The 27,726-nt window shown below is 37.7% G+C and overlaps 1 long non-coding RNA gene across 1 annotated transcript in view; it reads right to left on the reverse strand.

The window, feature by feature from the left end:
- Nucleotides 1–27,726, reverse strand: part of LOC306985187 — an 82,296-nt gene that overhangs the window by 4,115 nt on the left and 50,455 nt on the right. The window lies entirely within an intron of this gene.

Genomic DNA, 27,726 nt, shown 5'->3' on the forward strand with positions numbered 1-27,726 from the left:
CTAAGCACATAATGTGAGCAAAAACCTGTGTAGAATGTAACAAGCACATAAAATAGCCTATACAATAATTACATTAAGCCTGCGGGCACTTTTCAGGCCTCTGCGAAAAGGCAAATCTGTCTCCCTTGTGTCAATTAGTGATGGGTGATGCACAAAGCACCATTGAGCTTTAATTGCACGAGCACCAGCTCATTTTACTTAGAGCTCCATTGAAACGTCTGCCATTATAAAGTCATTAGGCGCTAACATTTTGCTACGGAAAGTCGACAAAGTTTCCCAGCACGGGGAAAAGGAGAGGGTGCAGTCACGGTAAATTCAAAGAGGAGACGGTGAGCAATATGTGCTTACTGCGATGGCAGTTTAATAAAGAAAGCATAGAGTGTGAAATAGAACATAGTTATTCTCTGGCACAGAGGGCTGAAGCAGGCTTAGCTATCCCTCTCTCTCTCTCTCTCGCGCGCTCTCTCTCTCTCTCTCTGACCGACCGCACATCCCCAGACGATCCTCCAGCCCCCGTGAAAAGCAGCAGCGGGCTTTAATAACAGTCCTGCAACTTAAATTGCTTGAACAGAAATGTTTGTTCTCCCCTAACAGGATTGTAAATTATTAATCGGATCTGAAGCCGATTTTATAACCTGATTGTTGAGGTGGGATTCTCCACGAGCAGTGCTCTGGCACACCATTTACTGTGATGTATGTGTCTGCACATCTTTATATCCAATTTAATGTGATTCGGATAGATTTCAAAGCGACATCATAAAAAGCATGGAAGTGACCCCTGCAGAGCCTCGAATGTAGACTCCACGCGACAGGCGGCCACGTCTCTGTATTTTGATTCGATTTTCCCGATTTCTGTTTTTACCCAGATGTGATCTATACAAATGTAATGCCAGTACACTCAGTAAATATGAATAAATCACTAAATTAGATCATTTTCCTGGAGAATGTAGTTCAAGCTGAACATCATTTTAAATCACAGTTTGCCTGGAACTGACTGGCTTACCTAATCAGAAGGGTAAATGACCTCGCTTTTGCCGAGGACCTGCCATTAGTTAGAGCCGAATGTTTTTTAAATACATTGTTCTACCATCGTTTCTGAGACTCGAGTGGACCTCCTACACTAATGCATGAGATCTTGAGGTACAATACGTCTCTGAGGGAAAAATCAATAGAGGAATACTGGAAGAAGTCTCTGCAGACTCTCTTTTCTCGAAAAGCTCGCCACCTCACAAGGAGTTTTAGTGTTCAATGTTCTCAAACACAACCCTATTAAATATAGTCAGTTTTATCAAACCTGGAGAAAAAAAAAATTAGGCCCCTACTCAAGATTTGAAAGCATCTGCTAATTTATAGTGGTTGCTGATGCCTTTCTTTACAGTTTAACTGCATAATTGACCTTATAGACAATCAAGTAGCAGTTTTAATCCTGTTTGCATGCTATGTTTTTTGTTTATTTGAGCAGTGCACTTAACAATTGATGCTTCTTTGCTTGTTTCCAGCCAGACCTGACTGAAAAAAATTGGATTACCAAAAACATATACGGTCCAAATGAAAAGGCTGGCTGAGGAGAGGAAAAATAATACAATGAAAGAAGTGTGCTCCGCTTTTGTCGTGGTCTTAGACATGTCCTCTCCTCGACCACAGCTGGAACCAAAGGATGTGCATGACGCCTTAACATGGTACACTGTGAATCTGGGGGGGGGGGGGGGAAATGCTTCCTGCATGTTGCTTTGAACTTAAAGTTATAAAATCAAAGTAACGTGTGATTCAACAGGTGGGTTATGCTCTTGATCCGCCCAACAGATGTCAATATGCGTGTGATGCTTCATCAACACTGTCTACTGTATATCAGCAACGTACAAGAAGAAAAATCATAGGCCCAACTCATTTGCAATTCTACCTGATTAACATACCTTAATGAAATAGACTATAATTGGACCACATTGATTTTTTTTCCCCTTTTTGATTGAGCTAAAATGGAGTCGGAAGTTCTTTGAGCCCGAGAGCTGATTGATCTGCGGCGAGATTCAAGACTATTCACTTTGAAAAATAATTAAGTTCTTATAATCAGCTGGAATTTTTATACAGCATCATTGCTTAAGTCAAATCTTTTATTTCAGGTCTATTCATAAGTGTCCAAAACAAAAGACATAGAACCAAGCAGGTACATATGATACAAGGTATGTAATCGGGTTACTTTTTTCAAGTAACTAAATATTTTCATAATTTGTTATCACAACTTTTTATCTTTTGTCAAATCAACTTCGATAACTAATGTGTGAAGATTACATACTATTTTGAGTTTCTGTTTATGAAATCATTCTTCTTCATTGTATTAACTCTTCTTTTTTTACAGTGTAGTAAAGTAAAGCATTATTTTAAAATTTACAACAAAATATCTGGGTTACTTTTTCAACTCACCTTTTTTCCCCATTCTCTTGTCCCCATGTAGAGAGAAACCAGGCGTAAGGTGCAGAGGCGTAAACATGGTAGTTAATAGTTCTACTAAATGTAGCATGCATTTATCCTCATCGAACTTGGACCAAAATAAATTCAGTATTCCTCAAAATGAATAAAAACAGTGAAATGCAAACTCAGAATTTTACTAAACTGTAAAAAAAGTTGCTGCCTTAAATCTTTAAGTACAATCAACTTGGATGTTTAAGTAATTTCAACTTAAATTACGCGAATATTGCATATAACTTTTTTAAAGTTGGAGATGAAATTGCTGAACTTATTTTGATGAGTTAAAGCAATGTAAAAACATTTGCTTTCATAACTTATTGATATAATGTTTTGTGTGTACTTTTTTAGGGTGTAACGCAATATTGCAATGCATTACTTCAAAAAGTAACTTTCCACAACACTGGAACCAAGGCTTAAGAATCAAACAAAACTTTAGATGCCATACATTCTTTCACGTGAGGGGTCAAGTATTCAACTGCACTTTTAATATTATGTGCCAGTACTGAGTATTGAAAATAACTTTTAGGGCTTTCAAAGAAACCAGGTTTGAAATGATTCAGCTCAAGTAACAAGATCATGAATTGTTTGCTTTCTGTGTGTATGCATGTTTCTCTTTTTATGGAGAGGGAGGCAGAATTTCACCTTGAATGCGAGAGCTGTCGCGGTTCACCGTTCCAGGCGTTTTACCCTTTACTGTGATTGCTTTTGTTTTTCGGGTCAGCTCTCATCTATGCCTGCAACTTTTCCAATTTATCAGGACTTGTTATATGAAGACAAAAGCTACAGTCGGACGGCGGAGCCGGCAGATTGTACACAGAGCCATTTAAGAAACCGCAACAAAGATCCGGAGTGGCACGCGTTCATGCTTGGCGAGCAGTGCTTATAATCACACCTCCGTGAAACACACTGTGCAAGTTCATCAAATGAATAATGAAATAATGGTTGTGGTCCATTAATAGAAAATTATCCTGCCTCATGATTAATTGCATTAAACTTATGAAAGTGTGTTTTTTTTGTACAAATCAAAGGCGGGAAATGATGGATGATGAAGAGGCATGATGAATGAAGAAAGGCTGTGAACTAAATTGAAAGTGTACTCATCCGTTCTCCGCTCAAAACTAATGATGAATTGACCGTGTCACATTGAACAATACACATTGAGCTTTAAACATAATCCCTGTTTGAAAGCAGACACGGCCACAGCAGGCACTGGTCTTGAATCACAGTTGTACTGGACAGCATGCGAAAGATTTTTCTTCTTTTTCGGGTTATTCATGTTGTTTCTCCTTAATTTACAGTCAACGGGACTGATTGAACATTTTAATATGAATGATATATTAATATATCACTATAACAGATTATCAAGTAATTATATTTATGAATGCATTCAAAAGTATTGCGCAGGCCAAATATAAGCTTGAAATGAACTGCATTATGGGGTAAAGCCAATATACTGCTCAAAAACATACTAAATAATGTTTTAGGAAAGTCTAAAACATAAAAAGAGTTTGTGTTAAAGTCAAGTTTAGAGTTAAAAAAAATAATATCTCATTATAAAACAATTTAAGTCAAAGGAAATTATGTTTGGAAGGGGTTGTTGGTTGATGATCACCTCGAATGGCCATTATTAGTTATAAGTACTATATATAGGCTAATTGATACTATATATAGGCTAATTGAAAAATCTCTAAATTAGAATTTTCTTTAAAATGGCCTTTATGATAATAACCCTTGTTTAAAACGTTTTATATTATACTTATCTGTTTTGATTACCCATTGTCTCGTTCCCTAAATCTGACTCTTTGTATCGGTTTACAAAGCAAGATGGGAAAGGCAAAAGAAAACAGAAAATAAACAGATTGTTTTGTTCTCTTTTTTTCTTCTTCTTCATATTGCAAAAAAATAGACTAATTGACAAACTGCCAAAAGTTACAGATGATCAAATCCATATTAAGACAGCATCTGGCCGGGCTCCAGGCAACATTGTGTATTGTAAATAATATTGCCATCTGTGAGGTGCCGACAGTTGGGAATTAAGAAATTACATGATTGTAATTAATGTTGAGAAGATAAAAGACGTAGAGTGTGCATAAAAGTTCCTCTCCTTGTTTGGTTGATTGCCTGCCCGTCATGTGACCAATCAACAGCCATTCTCAAACTCTCAAACTAATCAATATGAAATTCAGTGCTTGACATTAAATGAGTGCATTAAAGTGCAAACCAAGCATATGCACTATTGTATTAAACATGACTGACATAATTATGTTTTTATATATGAAATATTTCTTCAATATACACTACCCTTCAAAAGTTTGTGGTTGGTAAGATTTTGTATCTTATGCTCATCAAATATTGCGAAATATTATTACAAATTAAAATAACTATCATCTATTTTAACATATTTTAAAATAATTTATTCCTGTGATGGCAAAACTGAATTTTCAGCATCATTACTCCAGTCTTCAGTGTCACATGATCCTTCAGAAATCATTCTGATATGCTAATTTGGTTCAGACACATGATCAATGTTGAAAACCAGGATTCATAGATGATATTTTATTTAGCATGTATATTCACACTGCAATGATGTGTTTTTTCCCATTTCACATCCAAACACAAAGGCCCTTGTTAGGTCACAGAGAGACAATGATGGAAGTCACACTATGTACTTCCTGCACCAGGCCCAATATTGAAATGCACCGCTTCAATTTCATCTCCAAAGAGAGAGAGAAAAAATGAAAACTATATCAGCTCAGTGAAGCTGCACACTGCAAGTTCACACAGAAATGAATATTCTCTTTAATTTGTCGGGCTGCGACGGGTTTGGAGCCCCCAAGACAATGTTGATGGATGATGTTTTAATGCTGCTGAATGTTATTTTTACCGAACAGGGAAAACGATGAATTTTTACTTCATTGGCAATGATCGTGCCCTACACATAAAAGTGTGGCAGGCGAGCGTCGCCCATGAATAAGCACCTCTCGCAGCAGATGTTACTTCGCTGAAAGCAATTCTTCAGATAAGATTTGCAGAAGATTAATTGTGTACAGCTGTTTCATGGCCCGGTGCAATCTTAATACATTTATGATAAGTTTAAAAGCTCACTAGACGCAGCAGACGCTCCCAAGTGAGACTGCACGGAGAAAGGCGAGCTTTATTCCCACATCTGGATTCATATCCTCCATCATATTCATTATTGCCTTTGTGCCAGCCGACGACGGCAGCGCGGCTTATTATTGTGCAAAGTGCAACAGCGCTCGAGTCCTCTACCCGATTCCTTTATCGCCTCTTTCTTTCTCCTCGCCCCATATTTTCTATTTTTTCAAGGGGGCAAATTATTCAAATCTGTGCAAATGAGTTGTTTCCATTTCTCGCCCCTCTGGGTGGAAATTGAAAGTGACCCGGGTTGACCTTCCTCCATTAATCGTGGCAAATTGCAGCAAGTGCACAATCCGGATCATAGTAATGGTACAGGGCCCCCCAATGACTCATTAATGAGGGAGATATGACCCAGCTGGATTCTCTCACTCGCACTAGTTAAGAACAATCGTGGTGTTATGACCCAAACCAGGGGTCTTATGAAGTAGCTTTTCATTTTTCCAAGGACGAATAATCGCACCGGTCTGTGTGTCAAATGTTCCACGTAAGGAGCCAGTTATTCAAAAGAGGCTTTTGAGGTCCCCGAGTCAAAAGAACAGCGGTGAGAGGATGTGATCTGGCAAATGTTTAACCTGGAAAGATGGCAGATCCCCTGAGGATTGCAGGGATTTTATTTCACCTAGCATAATAAAGGCTGGAAAAACTAACTCAAATATATGGTAATAATGCCATTTTCTGTCAGTCTTCAAACAAATGTAAGCCAAAGCAAACCGCAAAAAAAAAGTGAAACTGGATTCTACGTAGCACTGCCACATAAATTCACTCATTTTAATTATTATTTACAATAATGGCGGAATGATTTATAATTAGGACATTTTCATATTATAACAGTTAATTGAACTAAAACCATAAAAACCACTGTAATTACATTACAAAAAATATATGTGAACTGAAATTAAAAAAAAAATATGTATATATATTTTTTTTAACTTATTTTATTTCAGCTAGTTGGCAATGCAACATTTCTCGTTTTCATTTAGTTTAACTTTATGTACTAAAAAATTAATAAAAACTATATAAACCTTTTTTTAAATAGGCTACTAATAAAAATGACTAAAACAAACAACAAAATTACCTTAAAAAAGACCTTGACTCAAATTAAAAACATAAATAAATAAAAAATAAATTTGAATAAAAACTATAATAGTATCTCTCAATTATGAAAAATAAAAAAATACCATGAAATAATCAGAAATTAAATGATTTCATGACCCTGAGGTCTTTGAGAACCCAAAGTCACAGACCATAAATGTTAAAAATGAGATGTATATGTATCAGCTCTAAGAATAATCTCAGATAGCATTGGTTCTGCCCTGCTGTCCAACACATCTGTGCCATCATCACCCTCATAACTGCGCTTCATATTATTACTTCCTCGCACATTAAAGTGCAATAAAAGCCAGTTGAGTATTAACTGACAGATACGTCATAAATAACACGGACTAACCTTGAGTAATGTCTCACTTCACGGCCACCTTGTGCATCGAACATGACTTAATATGGTGCAATAAAATGAAACCTTCACTTCATAAATTTGCATGATTTATATGGGAGGTATTAAATTAATTTAACGCTATGAATATGCAACAACATGAAACCGATGTAGCCGCATAACGCTCGTTTTTTCCCAATATGATGAGGGAGGACTTAATTAGTGATTGGTTGCTATTTTCCTTCTCCTTTTTGCTCAGGAAAAAAAATAATTAACTTAATGAACTTAATTACTCGCCTCCACCAACGCAGTTTGCATCTCATTTCACTTTGCCGGGGCGAAACTTCATTTTATAAATATGTGGAATTATTCAGTCCAGATGTATGTGACTTACTACGCTTTTATGGTGACCCAAGATGTATGAACAGGAAGCCAGAACACATTCAGCAAGATATTTGCGTTGTACATCTGGAGAGGGTACCGAACCATTCTATGCGTCATCAGTGTTAAATGATGATCCGGTTTAGGATGTAAAATGTGCCAGACTGCGTTCCCAGCAACCAGCCACCAATAAATTCCCCTTCCTCTATAAATACACACGGACAGAGGGGCTGTGAGACTCTGCATCCACCGTCCCTAATCTGACATCATCATTCTGCTCCACCTCCCATCCCACCTGCACACCTTCCCTCAGATAACTGTCACATATGAAAAATAGGATGCCTCCTTAGCAAATGCCTCATTCTCTGCAGATTATTTACTTTTAATGGGCGGGGAATGAGAAAAGCACTTAATATGTGGTCACTAAAGATGTGATTTATGGGGTCAGGGGAGCGATAGTGGCACCCACCGTTTTTGCTCTTTTGTTATAAATCTATCAAAGCCCAGGGATTTTTATAACAAATTGTGTTACAAACATTCCTTCTAGAGACAAATCGCTCAACAGAAAATTAGATTATCTATTTCTACTGTTTTGTTGTACCGATAGTACAGAATAGACCTGCTTAATATAGGAATTTAAAACGAATGGGCGTCATTTACTGTATTAAAAGGAAATGCTCAGAAATCAAATGTTTTTAGATATGAAAGCGAGTCATCTGTTTGACATTGGAAAGCAAGCATGCTTCGCTGCAGAATTTGTATACCTTGTTGTGAATGTTGTGACATCACATTGAATATGATGCTTTAAAAACATTGCCCATTGCGAAATAATGGTAAGAAACGTCTTTCTATTGAGTTGTCCTCACAGCCGGCATGCAAACAAAAATATGAACCAAATTCACAAATCTATACTGGCTCTTTTTAGTGAATCAAATACATAGATCTTAAGCAGATTGAATCACGAACAAATGACTCATTAAATGAACTGCTTCTTTTTAGTGAATTCAAAACATTAGGCAAAATAGGAGTATTTCTTCTAGAGCTGCTGTATAGCCAAAACAATCTTTGTTGCATTAATGTCCTATTATCCCTGTAACGCTGCTTTGAAACAATATGTATTGTAAAAAGCACTATATAAAGGAAGGTGACTTGATCTGACTAGTCCAATTGACTCACAGCCGGTAATTTTTTTAGTGAAGTCTGATTACCAAAGAAACAAGCTGGTTGGTCTAAATAATATAGTTCAAATAAGACAAGTTGCCAGTTTCAGAATCCTTCACTAAACTAGATCTATCTACTGAACTACAAGTTGTTGTTATTATTATCATTATTTTCAAAGATGTCCATATCAATATAAAGCAAGTTCATGTCAGTATAGTTGAGTTCAACGTTGTTAAAGATAGACAGTTATGACAGAGTTAATCAATATAAATAAAAGTAGTGAACTGAACAGAATTGTGTGGTAGGAAACACTGACATAACCATAATTCTGCAGTACTGTCATTATACATTCAGATGTGTCTGACTGCTTTGAATTTATTCAGCTTTCAAATGATTGGATGATAGACTGTATGAGAATTCATAATTCTATTATTAATATCCTGTAGAGTGATAAAAGAAATATTAGCTTATAAGTCCTATTTAAACACAGTGAGATGACAGTTCTATCGTTTGTCTTATTTAAATAAATCATAAAATGATTAATTTTCTAGACTTTTCTAAGTGTTAAATAATCACAGCAATTTTACAAAACCTTAATCAAAACTAGAAAAAAAGTCATCAATCTTCTTTAAAAAAAACACTCTATAGGGTCATTTGAAATTTAAATTCATTCCCTTTGGATTATGACCCATATTTTAGATGGGAATAATTCATCACCGACAAGGAAGATCTAATTGCATTGTGCCATATCAAAGTTAAGGAGAAGTTCAATCAAACGCATGTTTTTGTGTCTCCTCCCCATGTTTAACGGTCACTCGTGAAATCTCACTTTTTCTCCGCATTTCTTGTGCAAAGCCTTGTAAAATTCCCTCTCGCCGGGCTATGTCCTGATAAGAGTCACTTTAGCAGAAAAGGACCGCTTGTAAACTGACACTCAGATCAAAGCTTTGATCAAGCCAAGGTCTAAATCATCTTCAGACAAGTGCCATCTGACAAGATAGAGAGTGCTTTCAAAAGTCTTATTATTGGTGTGAGAGAGAATATTTGCCATATAGCTTGTCACAGATTGAATTTCTTCACATCTAGTTATAACCTTCATAAAGCCGATCAATTGAAATGCATCAGCGGTTGCTGTAGCGAGTACAGGATCCCTGTATAGTAAGTAGACTGAGAATGTGATGTGACTAATGTTTGTGTTTAGAAGGTGAAATGGACAGAGTAGCTCATTATTGGGGACTTGAGCCCACTGCCACTTGTTGATGGGCAGGGCGAAGATGAATCACTAGATTATCTCAAGGCCACGCTCTCAGAAGATGAGAAAAAGGGCATTTGCCTGCCCATGTGGCTGCATTCTCATCATCCTTTTAATAACCTGTAATATTGTAGCGGGAGATTTTTCTCAGCGTGAATGTGATTGATGGCCTTTAACCGTGAAACATCACAGCGGCAAAGTAAATTGACCAAACAGCTAAACATACAAATGATTAAAAAAGGCGGGGGTCGGCTTCAGACCTTTTATTTAAGATCACGCCATTTCCAAGAGCAATTTATAGTCTATTGACTCGAGACAGTTGCTTTTCAGGTGCGGAAATTGTGTTACATTACAGATGAGATGCTGTCGCTGAAATCACGGGCATCGCAAGAGCAAACATCGCATTAAATATCCAGGAAGGGTTGAGATTATATCTGGCAAAAAAAAAAGTGTTGTTGGGGTCACGCCGTAGACCATTTTAGCCCCGGCGGCAAACAAAACCAGCACTTGATCCCCGCCTGACCACACCAAGTCAAATATTTAAGATGATCAGGAGAGAAAGAGAACAGCGTGTTCCTCCCGAAGCCGATTCAGTTACCGCCAAGCGAGGAAAAATTTCAAGTGCCGTTTCTCATTATCTCCCAGCCGCTGATGTCTTGACAGGAGAAGATCCTTCTCTGCCACTCAAGTCTATCAATGTCAGAAGAAGGCTTAGGAACAGACTCATACATTTGGATTAAACAGTCAAAGTCATTATACAGAATGTAATTGACCTTTTAAGATACAGCGGTAATAGCTTTCCTCTCCTCTCGCCTTGTCGGCCTTAAATGGCAGTTTTCTTATGAAGTCCCTGCAGGATTTTCTCTCAAATTAGAATTAGATTTTTTTCCAACTGGGAATGTCAGTGCACCATGAGAAAAACTATGAATTGTACAAACAATTAGGATTACAAGAAAGATCTCCAATTTTACGGCAGCTTGCTGTGCAGATCTGGTAGTTTACGCTACGCTAGCACGGCATACGTGACGTGCTCATGTGGAAAATCAAAAAAGGAGATGCTACGACAGAACATTATTTACCTCACCGTCGCTTTCAGTGATATTTTGCGGCACATACCATATCGTGTTCATATAAGTGAGTGGGTTTGTCAACATTTAGTATTTCCAAAGACCCTCAAAGACCTCTCTGCAGCAATATTCAGTGCGATACTTTAAGTTTTGGGACTCGCGTGAGCGATCGGCAGAGACTCTCTCACCTGTCTGCTATCAAAGCCGAGCCAGTTATTCACCATCTCATCAGCACTTGCCTTTTTTCAATTTCAGGCCCAAGGAAGCTACAGCTCTTTGTACAAGCGGCTGGCGTAATTGAATTTGCCGCAGAAATGGCAGGCTCGAAAATTTCATTTTCTGCGCGTATGAGTGTCGGAGAGGACCGAGCAGACAGGCGGCCCCTCTCTCTAAACTTATCTCCCCTCTCGCCCATCCTCCCATTATGTTCTGCACTGGACTCAGTTCCACCGCTTGTGTTTTTCTCGCGTTCGCCCTCCCTCAATCCCTCTCTCTGTCTGCAGGGCACGTTACGCTGCCGAGGGACAGACTGGATCCCCCTTCTCTCATCCTTCTCTCTGTCTTTGTCCAAATCCTTGTCCTCTGATAATCTCTGCAAGCAAGGGGGCTTGTCAGTGTGGCAATTCCCCCTAAATGCCTTCCACAAATAATGGTTTTCAGAATGAGCATTAACAGGTTTGATTACACGGAATGGCCCTTTTAATTTACAGCGGGATTCTATTGATCAGAGGAGTGCAGATTAAAGCGTTCAATGAAGCCAGTGATGAGGTATTAAGCACCTGAAGCCCCTCAGGGGAGCCGCGAGGAGCAGGAGGCAGGCGCGCGGCCCGGGCTGTGTACAGTTATTCCCCTGTAATGAAGTGCCTCTATGCGGCGGCATGAAGCACAGGAGGGAAAAATAGATTGGAGATGATGAGCTCTTCAAAGTCATTTCTCGCTCTCTCATTCCAACGCATGCTCCCATTCTCCCGCGCCACTCCTTCGGCGAAATGCCCCGGATTTACTCAGCTGGACCAATGCAAGTTTTATGACCTTATTGCTTTTTTACCATGGTAATAGTTTTGAATCAATTTATCAATCTGCAGGAACCATCAGGCATGTTGACCTCAAAGATCAAGTCCAGGTCATTCCATCAATTCACTGAGGAGGACATAGATGGAAAGTGAAAAAATGTGGAAAAAAAAATCCCTTCCCCTCCCACAAGCACAGTCTGCTATAAAAGAAGGTGTTCAGAAAACAAGCTATACTCTCATCTCTGACCTGCGATGACGAAAAAAATATAATTGTGGTTTAATAGGAGTAACACGCCATAAAATGTTGTTGTGCATGAGTTTAGCGAGGGTTGGGCCCTTTATGTCTTTGAATTATAAATGTAATCCTCGCTGCGTGCACTTTCACGAACCACTTATTTCAAAAACATTTTCTTGTGCGTTTGGTTATTTTTCGAGGCTGTGTTAGTCCTTGAAGATTTATTCTCCGCGTTTGAAAGTCTTTTAATTTGGTAATATTCCCTTGGTGTCCTTTGTTTGGCTTGAACAAATGCCAATTAATGTTCCATTTCCCCCAGTCAAATGGGATCTGAGCTCCCTAATGCAATTCAATTGAATTATCTGAACTGGCTACTGTACACCGAGTAATGGTAATGCAATAATGTGATAATGACAAAATAGCTTTTAAGACCTGCCTTTCAAAACGAGCTGCATTTATCAGTAATTACAAAAGCATGCATTATTATTGGCCTGTTTTTAAATCACATTTCATAAACATAATTTCATTATCTCTGATCATTTTAATATACAGATAATGGCCTAGGTTTAATCATTCAAAACTGGTTCCATAAAAAAAAAAAAAAAAAACGGAACCAAAGGGCTTTCACACGTGCAGACTTTCGCTGAGAGAATATGTAGGGAGATACTCTGACAGTACGACAGGCTACTTAATTTATGGCGTCGCAATAATGCTACTGAATCCACAGCACGAAACATTCCTTTTAGTGAATCAAAAACATACAGCGCTAACAAACTGGTGTGATTCCTGAATACATTATCCTTTATAGCACATCAACAACATGCAACGATGTCCGACTCCAGAATGAATGATTCTTACGAGTCGGTTCTTTTTAGTGAATCAAACAAACAGCTCAACCAGTGTAGTCCGATTCACCAAAGAATGACTCTAATTATCAAACGCATAGATTTACAACTAAATTTACATCAACAAAAATACGTTTTTAAATGTATTTAATAATTTGGCAATGTAAAAGCGTTAATGGATCCATTAAAGAACTAGAATCGTTACGAATTGTTAAATTATTTATGATTCCCATACCTAGATAATTTATAACACATGAAAGACAGGATGATTAAATCACAGAGAATGGCATCTGCCTATCGTGCTACATTAGTTTGCACACACCCACAGACACCATCTTCAATTTCATTCCACTTATTTTTATAGCTGAACCATGTGAACAAATTGTCCATTGTGAGGATCTACCCCTCACTGTCTCCAGTGGCCTTTTCTCCTTCTCCACAATGGGGCAATAAGTCTCTGTGAGCCCCAGCAAATCAGATCCTAATGAGCCTCTTTAAGGCTGTTTGAATTTCTAATGAATAACTCAGTGCACAAAAATAAACACGTTGCTATTGATCATGCCATGAAGATTTACACTAATCTAATAACTGTGGTCAGTATTTGGCTTATGTCTACGAGCTCTGTGTTTTATCCATGGGGAGCTGTTGTCTCTGCCCTGTTATTACTGTACGGATCATCTGACTAGATCAAAACCCAGATTTGATATTCAAAACCCCTCTCTACATGAAACGGCTTCAGTGGAATATTTATTTGCCGTCAGTATGTTCCATTAGCCAGTGCTGGGAAAAGTGGGATCCACTGAATGGGGTTGGAATAGTGTGTGTGCGTCGTACATACATATTTTTGGACATTACGTCGCTCGAGTATATTCATGTTTCTTTAGTGAGAGAAAATAAATAAGTCTTAGAAATTAAACAAATACCTTGTTTGGGGTCAGTCAGTACCTGATGGAATGCAAAAGACGACTCTGTGAGATTCTGACAGCGCTTTCCCTATAGAAATATACATTAGAGTATTTCTCTTGGCCGAGATTCAAGACAAGATGTGAACAAAAATAAAGGAAATTGTTATTCAGTAGGTGTGTAGCAGCAAAAGAATCCTTTGGTGCCAATTTTTCCCTTTATGTATTTACATTCAAAGGTAAAATGCTAATGGCAAAAGGGTTATAGAATTACACTTCTGCGTGGTCATTCACAAATAATATCCACATATATGGACTCCTCCTGCATGCACTGAATTCTAGTGATTCTAGTAGATTAAAACGAGTTGCTTGGCACAATATTCATTCTTTGTTGAACAAACATAAAGATATAGCCCTATAAATGAAAAGCTTAAGTTCTTGGGTATAAACATACATATTCACAAAATATTTTCTAAACTTTTTTTAAAACATGTTCAATCTGCGAAAACGAGAGCCGACCAACGCAGACAGATCCAACAAAACCAGACGAAACGTCTGTTTGGTCAGTGTGAATTGGCCTTAAAAAAGAAGAAGAAAAAAAGCTTTTTAAAAAAGTATTGCAATTTTCATTTTAAACCAAACCAACACTGCTTTACACCAATTTGTCTGAAATAATGTCTCATAATTAATTTATTAAATACATATATTTCAACATGCATGCATGTCACCCTTAATATAATGCATGTATTTAGATAAATTATTCTTAACCATTATACTTTACACAGGATGTGCCAACCATCCTCACTCATGCTAGCCAGATATAATTTACCAGTCTCCTAAAATGTAATGTTTATATAATCTGTAACTGAATTAATTTTCATGTCAATAAATAAACAAATAAAAACTACAAAAACAAAATTAACAAAACACTTCACTTCAATTGTGTGGAGAAAAACTTATGAAGCAGGGTGATGCTTCCTTTGATGCCTGATCCTTTGTTAATTCTGACTTAATGTATTGAAATGTTATGCAACATGTTAAAGTAATAAATGATTGCAATCATGGGCAAGTTCCATGATTGATTATTGGACGAGGCTGTACGGTAGTTTTTAACTTGTCCCTGTGCAGCAGTGTCGCTTCCTCCCTGGGGTACGGGATGATGACGATGAGTCTTTAGGGCAATGAATATTTCAAATGTATCTTACATGCAACTGTGTCAAGGGCACTCAGTGGAATACAGTTTTAGAGCCACTCGTGTAACCATTAGAGATGAATACTGTGTAAATGCTCTCTTTTCTCTTCGGTCTGTGAGAAAGCGTTTGTTTGCATGCTAAATAACAAACCAAATCTAATCTAACATGATAAGAACAGGTTCTGGATACAGTATGTTGCATTTAGATCTACAGTGACGAAAATGTACATGCTTTGTCACAATGCAACCATCTTCAAGGAATTGCATTCAGCCGGGAATAAATTCCCAGCCAGGGATCTCCGGAACATCAGATCATCTCCGGCAGCGCCTCCATGTTTACTGTGATGCATTCCGAATTCCATAGGTGGAAAATCAATCTCTCGGCGTGATGGCCGTGCACTGATGCTCTTTTAAAGCACAGGGAGTTTGTGTACTCTGATAGAGAGGTCACTGTGATGGGCACTATATTCAGAGAATCCAGAGACCTCTCCCTGCCCTGACCTACAGCATTCCCAGAAAGAGGTCCAGTGTACATTGACTATTATTAGACTAATACAGCTATCTCTCTCCCCTTAGAGGTCAGCATTAAATTGAGCATTAAGCAAATAGCTAATGGAATTTAGAGGTATAATAATACAGGGATATGGTGAGACAATTCTATTAACAAGATATAAATCATGTTGAGTGTGAGGTAAGTGTTTTTTAATTGATTGATGGAAAAGACGATCCATTGGTTTTCTGAAGACTAACAGCCATTTACCGTTTCCTCTGCAGTAAAAGAGGCAAAAAAGGAAAGATAAGGAAATTACTCTGTGCAAGGGGATAAATTATTCAGAGAAGATAATCATTTTGTGCTGACATTACTAATGTGAAGAAGCATTTAATCTCCACTCCGTTGGGACAGAGGACTTTGGGTGAAGGTTTTTATAAAGATTAAAGCTGTGTCTCCCAGATGGTCTATATGGTTACTTTAGTTTACCTGTGTTCAAATCAAAAGACCACACTGGATGTAGTGGGAACACGACAGAAGTGTGTAAAAAGTGCTGAGAGCTACTAAAACTAAATCTTAAAATACAATTTTTAAAATACTATTGCGTTACCATGATTTTACAAAAGGGGAAAATATAGAGAGAGATGTTTTACATAATAAATATATATAAAAAAAAATGTAGGTCCCACTTTATATTAAGTAGCTTTAAGTACTATGTACTTATATCTAAAAATAAGTACAATGTACTTATTGTGTTCAGTTGTATTGTAAAACACTTTTGCTGCTATTGAGATGTGATACGGGTAAGGTTAGGGACAGGTGTGCTGGTATGGGTAGGTATAAGGGTGGGTTAAGGTGTAAGGGAAGGGTCAACTGTGTAATTACAAATGTAAATACATAAATTATTTACAGCTGTAATTACATGCTGATATTTTTAAAATATAAGTACTATGTAAAAACATGTATGTACACAATAATAAGTCCATTGTATCAAATTGTTAATTTCAATGTAAGTCAGTACTTAAAGCCACTTATATATAAAACAATAATTTTAAACATTAATATATGCTTTTTTATAAATATAATTGTATATTTTAGTAGTAGTAGTATTTATACATTTATAATATTATAAAAAAAAAAGTAAAAACTAAATAATATTTTAAATAATTTAAAAACGAAAACATAAAAAGTTTTAATGTTAAAAGCTCCTATGACTAAATCTTAAATCTACTATTGCATTATCACAACTTGTCAAAAGAGGGAAAGATGAAAGATGGTTTACATTTAAAATAATAATAATAATAATAACAATATTTTTTTTGAAACATCAATAAATAATTTAATATATATATAAATAACACAATAAATAATTTAATATATATATAAATAACAAAAGTAATAATTAAGTATAAAAATATATATACAAATAATTTAATATATAATAATAAATAAAAAAGTTTTCCAGATTTTAGATGGTTTAATTAAAGCAGATATGCATCATCAGTCTGTGAAATGGTCCATACTTACTTTGAAATATAAATGGATGACTTTTATTTTGGCATCACCTGGCCATAATGTCAACCATCTTTTTTTGTAACCAAAGAAAGGAAACCAATCAAAATATGCCCAAACAAAATAAAGTTTGGAGAACAAAGTGACCCCATGTCAGGACAAACACTCACTTATCTGTTTTGAGGAATGGCCAATATGTTCTGCCCAATATTAACTGAAGAAACAAGAGATTTCTCTGTCCTCGGTGTAAACATCCTGTATCTCCTGAATCAACAGATGTCTCCATCTGCCCTCGGCGTCCTCCGATCGCTCATATGTGCTCGCATGTGTACGCAAATCCCCTCACAGTATACACACATTGATCTGGGCATAGATCAGTCGTGTCAGGATGATGTACATTATTTACAAGTGGCTGTTCTCCTCCTGTGCTATTTTCCCCTCACCTCTCCTCGGGGGGCAAATTAGAGGCAAGGACGGAAAAAAAGAAAAAGAAAGGAGCTCTCCGATAGCCATCTAGCATGACGAATTATGAGTGTTACAAAATAAAATGACAAACGGAGCCTGCGAGACTGAAAGTTAACAAGGCACTGATCAGCTAGGACCAACGTTATCTTCTCTTCATGTTTATTGCAGCGAGGGGCTGTTATTGCCCCTGCCCTGACATTGATCGACAGCTTCTATTAAGCGTCCTTCCCCGAGCAGCTGCCAGGAGCAGATACATTAAATAAAACAGTTATTGCTTTTCATTGGCTGCGCTGTAAAATATCGCCGCTAAATAGCTCCTGCCATCAGACGCGGTTCGCTACAAGGTTTTAATTTGAGAGACTGCGCATAACGCAGGCGCAATTGACACCAGCCTTTGTTTCCTCGCTGTAATGATTGTGTACATATCGTTGAATTGATGGTCTGTCGCCTTTGTCCGGCTTTAATGTGTGGCCCGTTTGTCAGGCAGAGACCGATGCCTGAACACGGATTTTTATCTCTCCCTCTCCTCCTCCTCCCTCAGCGTCTGATGTTTCCTCCCTTTCCCTTGTCGCACCGTGTCTGTCCCTTATCAGGGAGCCGGAGCGCTGTGTGGCGGCCTTAAGCTCTTGTCTAGTGACAAGATAAGACGCTTTTTGCTGGGAGGAGACAACAAAAGCACGGGCCATTACAACTCTTTCTGTGCCCGGACAATCTATACACATGCCCAAGATGAATTATGGACGTGAAATGGGCTTCAGATATTTGTGTAACACAGATATATTTGAATCCGCCACCTATCCAATGTTATCGTGGCGGCGGCAGGGCAGCTGCGCTCTGAGCGTGGATGTCATGTCCCTGTTTTGTGCGCTGCATATTAAAAGCTTTATGGAAGCAATTAAATGCATACTTAATGGCGAGGAGTTGGCAGAATGAATGTACAATTGAATTAGCAGTTATGATGGGGCACAATCCAAGACAAAGTAAATGGAATTACCTCACACATTTCTCTCGTCCCCATCAGGTTTGGCAGCGTGACACCACTTAATTACCTCTTTGTCACATATATTCTCTCATTGATCTAATTTCCACACAGCCCGTTTGGAGGCCGAAAGCAAGTGCTCTGGATATCCACTGATATTCTCCATGGATTTTTTTTAAAGGGACGCGATGTATTGGAGCTGACTCATCCCAATAATAATTAGCCCGCTAAGTGGCTTCAGAAGAAAGAGAGGGAGATCAAAACTGGTTGACCAAATTCAATTATGTGGATACTCTCACACAGGCCTGTCTGATCACACATACACCAGCTGTTCTGTGTTTGCTGCGTGTCACAAACACGTCAATGTAACACCTCTAGGGTAACAGTGAGAGACAACACAGTTTTCAACTAAAAACAGGACACTTTTGTTGCGTTTTGGCCTTTCATCCTGAAAACGCAAACTTTTCAAAACGAGTTTCTAATGGCAGGTTTTTGCAAATTATACTGTTATCTTCTGTTATCAATTTTTGAAAACAGTGATGTCATGTGCATGTGTATTATGTGTTCAGTCTATAGATCTTATGCACCAGAGAAACAAGGGCGCAGCCATCTTTAGAATATTGTCTTTGAACTCCTGTTTTTGCGGTCGCTCTGTATATTTCTATGGGATTGCTGTCCAGGAGTAATTAGCTTTTGAAGTGGATTTACTTAATGTAAAGTTAACGAAAGTTATCATGAGGATTGTAATGTTTAAAGCAGATGTCTAAACAAATGTCAGTCGACCGGGAAGATTTTAAAACGAGCCATTCATTCATAAATATACGCAAAATCGATGTGAAAATACAGACCGGAAGACAAAAAAAAAAAACGAGCGCAGCGCTGAAAGGGGGCCGGGCTACATAAGGTTTATAAGCACGTAGTGTTTCTTTACAAAGTGACATCACCAACTACTGGCCTAGCATGCGGAACACAGCTTTTTTAATAGTTTTTACAGATTCATGCGAAAGGGGATCGTTTTGACAACGTTGTCGTCTGTATATATTAAAAAAAAGTTTCAGTTTTTTTGAAAACGGTCAAAAAAAAAGGTCAAGATTTATTCACATAATCTCTAAAAGTGATTTTAAAAAACACCAAAAATACTGCGTTAATCGTTCTGTACTTCTTTTTTCCCCCAAAAAAATTACAAATGAATAGAACATTTTAAATATTTCCTCATACTGGTAACTGTGGTAAACGGGAAGTGTTCAGAAAACATTTCACAAAACAATTCTATAATATGTAAAAGAAAAAAAATATGAACACAACCCATTATAATTATTTAAAATTTTGTTGTATTAAATCATGAAGCTTTATTCACGTTATCTTTAAATGTTATTTTCCACTACAACAAAATATATAGACAATGTTCAAAAGTTTGGGGTCTGTAAGATGAAAAAAAAAGAAGTCCCTTCTGATCAAATTGTGATCATTTATCCGGTCACAATTACTAAAAAATATATATTTTTATTTTAATATATTTTAAAAATGTAACAATGTAATTTATTTATTAATTCTCAATGTTGAAAACAGCTGTGCTTATAAGTTTTGTGAAAACTGGATTTTTTTTTTTTTTAAATAAAGTTTATAAGAGAACATTTTGAACCTTTGAAATTAATTTTTTTTGTAACATTATAAATGTCTGTCACATTTGATCAACTTATACTTGCTGAATAAAATTATGAATTTTTAAATATATATATTTTTCAGGGATACATACTACTTGATAGCACAAACTCCAAGGTTTATAAATGTGAGCAAGATGTTGTGATTTGTCCTCCAGTGGTCACTCTCTCTTTAGATGAGGAAGAGTATTGAAATCATGCATCAGCAGCTCACCTCTGTCAAGCCAGTGAAAAGTGCTGTGTACATTCATACCCTCCTTCAACTGAAGAGTTTTGAAACGTTCTGCTCAAAAACATTTCAGTACAATTTTTTTGAATTGCTAAAACACTAAATCCTTTTCTCTGAACCAAATTCTCAAAGGCCTAAACTCATTTGTCGAATAAATCACTCTTTCTGTAAAACCTTAAACAAGTTCAAGCAATTAGACACACTTGCAAATCTAATGCACTCTTTTTACAAAACTCTAAACACATTCTATTAAGAAAATAATTTCTAAAAAAAAGTATATATATTAAGCATCTCCCTGCATTTTTACCATAAGTGTATTTCTTTAAAAAAAAGAAAAAAAAAGAGGTCATAATTATTTGATCAGTTAGCGTGCACCCGGATGAGACCCGGAAGTGGAAGTATGACTGTCTCAGCCTCGTCCCTTGATGATTCTCAAGCCTGGTCATCCCGTAGAGAGTATAGACTGCTGCTGAATATGACGTCCTCTCAGATTAAGTGGTCACTTGTTCAACTTTCGCCATTAACCTGAGTGCACCGGGCAGTTTGCACTCCCCACTGGGCTGCATTGGCACATTTATTGTCTGGGGACAGACTAATGGATCCCAGTTAAGGTGTGTTAACAATTTTTCTATCGATTAATGAAGGGAAATCATAGCCAGACGAACTTAGCCCACAAGATTTAGTGGCTTTTAAGGTAGTAGGGACGAATATAATGCTTTAGAAAGAGCTACTGTACATTATATATAAGACACCTGCTACATTAAGTTACATTAAGGTTTAATACGTCTTCATTACTGGCAGGGCGCCCAACCCCTTCAAGGTTGAAATAGAGATCCACCTTTCATTATGCCACTTCTCATTGCTCTGCGGAGAGATATCAAATAATAATGGAAGTATTGAGACAGTTCTGCTCGAGCTGTTAATGCTAATCGATGTATTAAATATTGAGCATTTCCATAGCAGAACTTTGAACAGCTGCCACGCCATTTGCCCAAGATGATTCAGGATGCTGACACGGGCCTTACTTTTCATTTTTGCTTAATTAAACAAAGTAGACCATGATAACAGCCCTATGATCTCTGAACTACGACCTCTGGTGAAAAAGCTACGTATACTCTGATGTGATTTATGATACGTCTAGAGATTATAAAACTATAAAATGTTACAGTGTACGGCTGCTTTAGTTTGCAACAGAAATTGTACATTGCCTTTTCTGATAAATATTGTTGTTTTTGCAGATAGAAATGATGCATGAGGTCAGTAAGACATTCCTTTGAAAAAAGTTGCACTAAGATATATTTATTTATTTGGTCAAAATATGTAAAAATAGTAACATTGTAAAAAGTATTATTTTTTCTCTTAAAAAGCCTACTAATAATGAATTGTCATCAAACATTACTCCAGTCTAAAGCGTCAACCATAATATTATGTTGATTTGGTGCTCAAGAAACATTATGATCGGTTTCTGCTCCATTTTTTTGTGGAAACTGTAATGCATTTTTGAACAACATTTGAAATTGAAGTTTTAGTTACAATGCAAATGTCTTTACTGTCACTTTTGATCAATTTAATGCATCCTTGCTGAATAAAAGTATGAATTTCCTTAAAAAACAACAACTTTTGAACAGTTTAGTGTTTCACTCATATTATATTAATTTCTGGTGTGATATCATGCAGTTTTGTCTGTCTTATCCCACACAATCTCTTCTCCACGTCTTTTCGGACACCCAAATCCAAACCCCTCACATCCTCCATTTACATAAATGCACAAACACATGACAAACGTCAAACAAACACTCAGTAGGCGCGCTCAGAAAGCAAAGATCTCACGGCAGAGCTTAAACAGAGTGTCTCGGGCCGACCGTGAGCAGGGGTGGCCATGTTAGATTCCTGCGTGCCGCACACGACGCAGCTCAAATAAACCCAGCACAGTGAGCCGGGGTCAGGCCGCCTCTGCTCAGGGATGCACTGCAGTGCCAGTTGTATAGAAAGAAAACAGGGTACCCAGCAGGACGCCGCGCACAGGGCCCAGCCAGCCAGATATTCAAGCCTGCTCCCTGTTTCTCTTTCCTTCGGAGTGTCCAAAGCATTAGTCATGTTTGCCTTGCTGCTCTTTGATGGGAGTAAATATCTTTTGCTCTCAGACACTTTGATTCTGTCAAAAAAGCAGCAAATCAACAATAATTTTCAGTCCAAAAGAATGTAACGTTCTAAAGACTGAGATTTCACTCAACACAGCCTCTAAAGAGTAGCAATGCGCAATACATCGGTACCATATCAGTCATCATCGGCTTTTAATGTATTGTACTGGCCGTTATTGGATATTTAATTTTGCATGCTCCATTTCCTCTTTTTAAAATTTAGATACCTTTGCCATCATCGAAAACTCATGTAAAGTTAATTAAAAAAAACAACAACTAATAACTGAATAACACTGTTAAATGTAATCTTTAGCAAATCTCAAAATAGATATTAAATTTTACATTGTAATGCCTAAATAAAGATATGGTTTTAGTGTTTATTTTATTTTTATTTAGAGAAAATATATTTTAAAATGTTTTATTAAATTAATATTTTATAATATACAATGTCATAATAGCCTAGATATATCATAAATACATAAATTCATATTGTCCAAAATATGAAAATAATTATCAGCTTACCTGTACTGGCCAGAATTTTAATAATGGTGCATTTTGGTGCAATAAAACTGACATTAAAAAAACTATTCATTATTATTGTTTATTTTCTTTAAATTTAAACTTGATTTTATGAAACACCATTTTAAAGCACAAGGTTGTTGACAAAAAAATGCTGAAAACGTATTAAAATTTCTTGTTCTGTGGCACATTTGCAATCTGTGCCATTGTGGAATTGTTGCCAGTATGTTGTACAGGGCAGATGGGCGAGCCAGAGAGATGGATCAGATGCCTCATAAATTTCAGTTTGCCACCAAAACTAAGGAGAGATACAGCTATCCATGCTTTATTGCCGGGGCACAGGGTGGGCCTGCCAAATGCAACAGTTTAAGATGTTTATATTATAAAATTATTCTCGATTCAGCACAGTGAGTGTAACTGATTCATATCCCATCTTTTCCACGAGTGCCATTTTCTATACCTAAAAAAAAAATGTTTATCACAGTGCATAACCCTATAGTTCAGTGTCATAAGTGGTTTTAGGTTCACTAAATATTGTTTTCACTGTATTCTCATATTTCCACTCTATTCTACTGCCCCAAAAACCACATTCTTTTCTCTAACTGCTATAAACAGCAATTGAGTCGTAATGCTTAAAATAGCTGCAGTTCAAGGTGAAATTTTAATGTTTGTATTTCTATGTAATTTATGTACATAAATGGTTGATATAGTCCTGGAGTTTTATATGGCAAACAGATGTCGGGCAGAGCACAGAGCATTTCGTGGCACCTGCTTGAGTAAACAGAGGCCTGCTGAAGCCTGGAGCTCGCCTGTCCCCTTTCGATACGGTTTACTTCGTATTGCGTCAGAAACCTTCTCTGATCGCTGCGGAAACACCATTTTCTCCGAAAACTGAAGCCTGATTGGTTCATGTCTGTGAATTTCACAAAAAAATGTCAAGATCGACGGGGCAGACTGCCTAAATAAGTCGCACTGAACGGCCATCTACGGTAGTAAGATTTATTCTCCTTTAGCGCGAATATTCATCTCCTCACTGACTCCGAAGAAGAAGCCTCTACTCGCCGTCAAGAACAGCCTCTGCAGCAGATCAAAGGCACTCGCAGGTGAGTGGCTTGCGGGCTCTGGAAGAGACCGGCCACAGCTGCCTTGATGAATGGTTCCTGCAGCCGGGGCACCGCCAGCGACCAGCCCCGTTCTTCCCAGAAGTCCAAGAAGAACTAAGGAGTGGCACGCCCCCTATTTGGCGTACATCCTCTCATCCTCTTCAGTGGCCCTCACCACAGTTGACGGCACGGAAGAAAAGGGCTACACGAAGCCTCCACCTCTAGAGGAAGCTGTCGCTGTGCATTTGTGCGCACCCACGGCCCTCGCCTGGAAGGCGAAACCTTCTCATCCTTCCAAGCCGTTCAGGACAACATCTGCACTTGTGGCTAGAGCGTACGCCACAAGCGGCCAGGCTGGCTCCGCCCTCCACAAGATTTCGATCCTACAAGTCTACCAGGCCAAATTTCTCCGCGACATGGACGAGAGCAGCCCTGACGCGGCGCCCTTTAAAACCGACCTCGCCCTGCGTGCCACCAAAACCACAGTCCAGGCGATCAGGCGCACCATGGCTCAACTTTACAGAAATCAAGGACGCTGACAAGACAGCTTTTCTTGACTCCCTGGTTTGCCCCTCTGGCTTGTTCGGTCCTGCAGTGGACGGCTACGTGGAGTGCTTCACGGCAGCTCAGAAGACATCCCAAGTCATGCGCCATTTTCTGCCTAAAAGAGCGAGCTTCTCAGCTGCTTCTAGTCACCCAGACACCCCCGCTCAGCCCCAGCAGAAGGCAGAACCCAAGGTAAAACAGTGCTTCCGTCAAACTGGGTTTTAGAGACAATAAAATGGAGTTACTCGCTCAAATTTACTCACAGACCCCAACAAAATGTGTGGAGGGGAATTCGCATCCAATTTATCAATCTGAGCAATAGCTTTGCTGTCACCCAGCAACATCAGGTTTTACAGCTCATTCCCGTTATCTCAGGGAACCAAGGTTCCGGGAGTAACTGGAGCGTTTTCTTTTCATAGATACCTCACTGCATCCAAGCAAAGACAGACCTTCCTCTATCTCCCCCCTGGGTGTAATGGTACACTTTTATTTAAATTGAATTATATTAATATAGTTGTATTGTAACTTTTAGGTTCCAATGAAGATGAAGATTCTGAATCAAAATCCAATTTAGATTTTGGACTAAATACATTCAGGAACAAACAAAAGCCCAAACAATACCGGACCAACACTGAGTGAAGGTGACGAACTTACACATGATGATGAACTAGATGACGAACAGTTGAGATGAATGAATGTCCATGGTTACTGATAAGTGGCGGGAAACTAGAATAAAGGAAACGTGACTGAAAACAAACGAACTTGAAGTCCATGAAAATTAAACTAACTGAACATAAACTTGACATGTATAGGCTATATAGTTTTTGCCATTGAGATGACTGGGAAAAGTGTCTCAATCATCCTGAATTCACCCTCTATGCAGGACATTTAAGCAACACATAAAAACATTGCATAAATAAATGTCACTGGATTAAATTAAATTTCAAACTATGTGGATTTTATTTAAAAGAAATATATTTTTCAATCTAAATAATTCACAAAAGATAAAATTTAAATATATATAGCTCAATACTATAATTACAATTATTTTATTTTATTTGGAGGTCAAAATTGACTGTGAAAATGGTTCTGAAAAAAAAAATGTCTAGCATCATTTGTAAATGTCTCTTGATTTCAAATTTAATTAAACCAATTTCATAAATTTTTTATGTCCAAAGACTTTTTTGGGGGTCATAAGTGTGGTAACCAATACAACACTTTATCTCGCTACATAGTGTTGTTTTTGATTGGGCATTTGGCAACAGCACTAAAAGTGTATCTCCTGCAAGCAGACATCTGCCTGATCACTGCTTTATTCTGTGTCCTCCTCTACCACAATTGACTTGTCATGTATTTCACAGCTAATTAGGCCTTTACAAATGAGGCCAATGTTCACTGATAAGGACGCTGCTAAATTGACCGTAAATGCTACCATTCAATCAGACACAATGACCACCCCTGCAGCAATAATCAGGATTAATTAATTCTGCTGTATTGTGCACAGATGCAGGGAAAACATCTACAGCTTTGAAAACAGCAATCTAAAATTGTGAAGCCAAAGGTGAGTATTCATTTACAGAGGCTTTCATCGTCTTTTCAGGATTTTCAATCACACATCTAATGCATTTCGTTGTCTGAACATACGATGAAACAAGAATCACATATTTTCTGCATCTCATTGTGTTAGAATTCAGCTCGCTTGCTGGTAGAGTATTGGGGTCCGTCTGAATGCCCCAAACTGTCTCTTCCCTTTAGTACTCGCCTCACAATCTGCTTTGAGTACATAGGCACCAAGATTACTTGTGGCTCCACTATTTTTTTGGGATTAAGATCCCGTCTTCCTAATCAAGTCAAGCTCTTGCGCACCATCCGAGGACAGTCGGGCGAGATGGTGTGGAATCTCTCCTGAGGGAACCGGCCAAGCTCCTCTGTAGCCCCTCTTCCACAGCTATCACAGTGTTTGTCTCTGTGAATTGTTAGGACACTGCGCTGATGCCTACCTGGCAGCACTGCCCGACTGAAACGGCCATCTTAGCTCTAGCATTATCAATTCAGCCTGACGGCTTTAATTCAGCGGTTATCAGGATGGTTATTTGTCATTGTTCTTCCTCTTAAACTACTGACAGTGTATATTTAAGGCCTATACTGGATAACAGTAAAGGAGTGCTGATAGTTTAATTCCCAGGTAAACGGGTTGTAGCCACAGATCTGAAAGTAGAGATGTAACGTCATTAGCTAGTGACTTCTTCTGCTGTCTCTGTCATATTTTTTCTGGGATATTACAGTGCATTATTTTCCATTGTACTACAATGGATTGCACTTTTAAAATTGCAGCTCTGAAAATGGGGGTCAAACGCATGAAAACAATGTTAGTAAGTTTTCTGCCATTAAATAAATCCTCTAAATGGAGCAAAATATGTTTACCCATGGTCAATCAAAACAAAATGGACTGAGAATGGAGAAAGGGCTGAGTCAGCAGTTCACGGAGATAGCCATTATCCATGTCCTCCGCCTCCTCTGGAACAATGAAATCACTAATAATAATCATTACAAAAATTATTGTAAACTGTAGACACTAGGCAGGAAGATTAATATATAAATGTGTATATATAAAAATATGACCTTAGTACATAATACTTTTAAAATAATCAAATACATTTTTATATACAGTACCGGTCAAAAGTTTGGAAACATTACGATTATTAATGTTTTTGAAAGATGTCTCTTATGCTCATCAAGCCTGCATGCATTTATTTGATTCCACTTTGTGGAAGCTAATGGGGATCCGAATAAAGAAAGAATAAAAATACGGGAAAAAACGGTAATATTGTGAAATATTATTACAATTTAAAATAATGTTTTTCTTTTTTTAATATACTTTAAAATATAATTTATTTCTGTGATGCAATAACCTGTGATACCTTTTTCAGGATCCTTTGATGAATAAAACGTTTTTAAAAAAGAACAGCATTTATT

Source organism: Phoxinus phoxinus (genome assembly GCF_949152265.1).
Source record: "Phoxinus phoxinus genome assembly, chromosome: 17".
Lineage (NCBI taxonomy): Eukaryota > Metazoa > Chordata > Actinopteri > Cypriniformes > Leuciscidae > Phoxinus > Phoxinus phoxinus.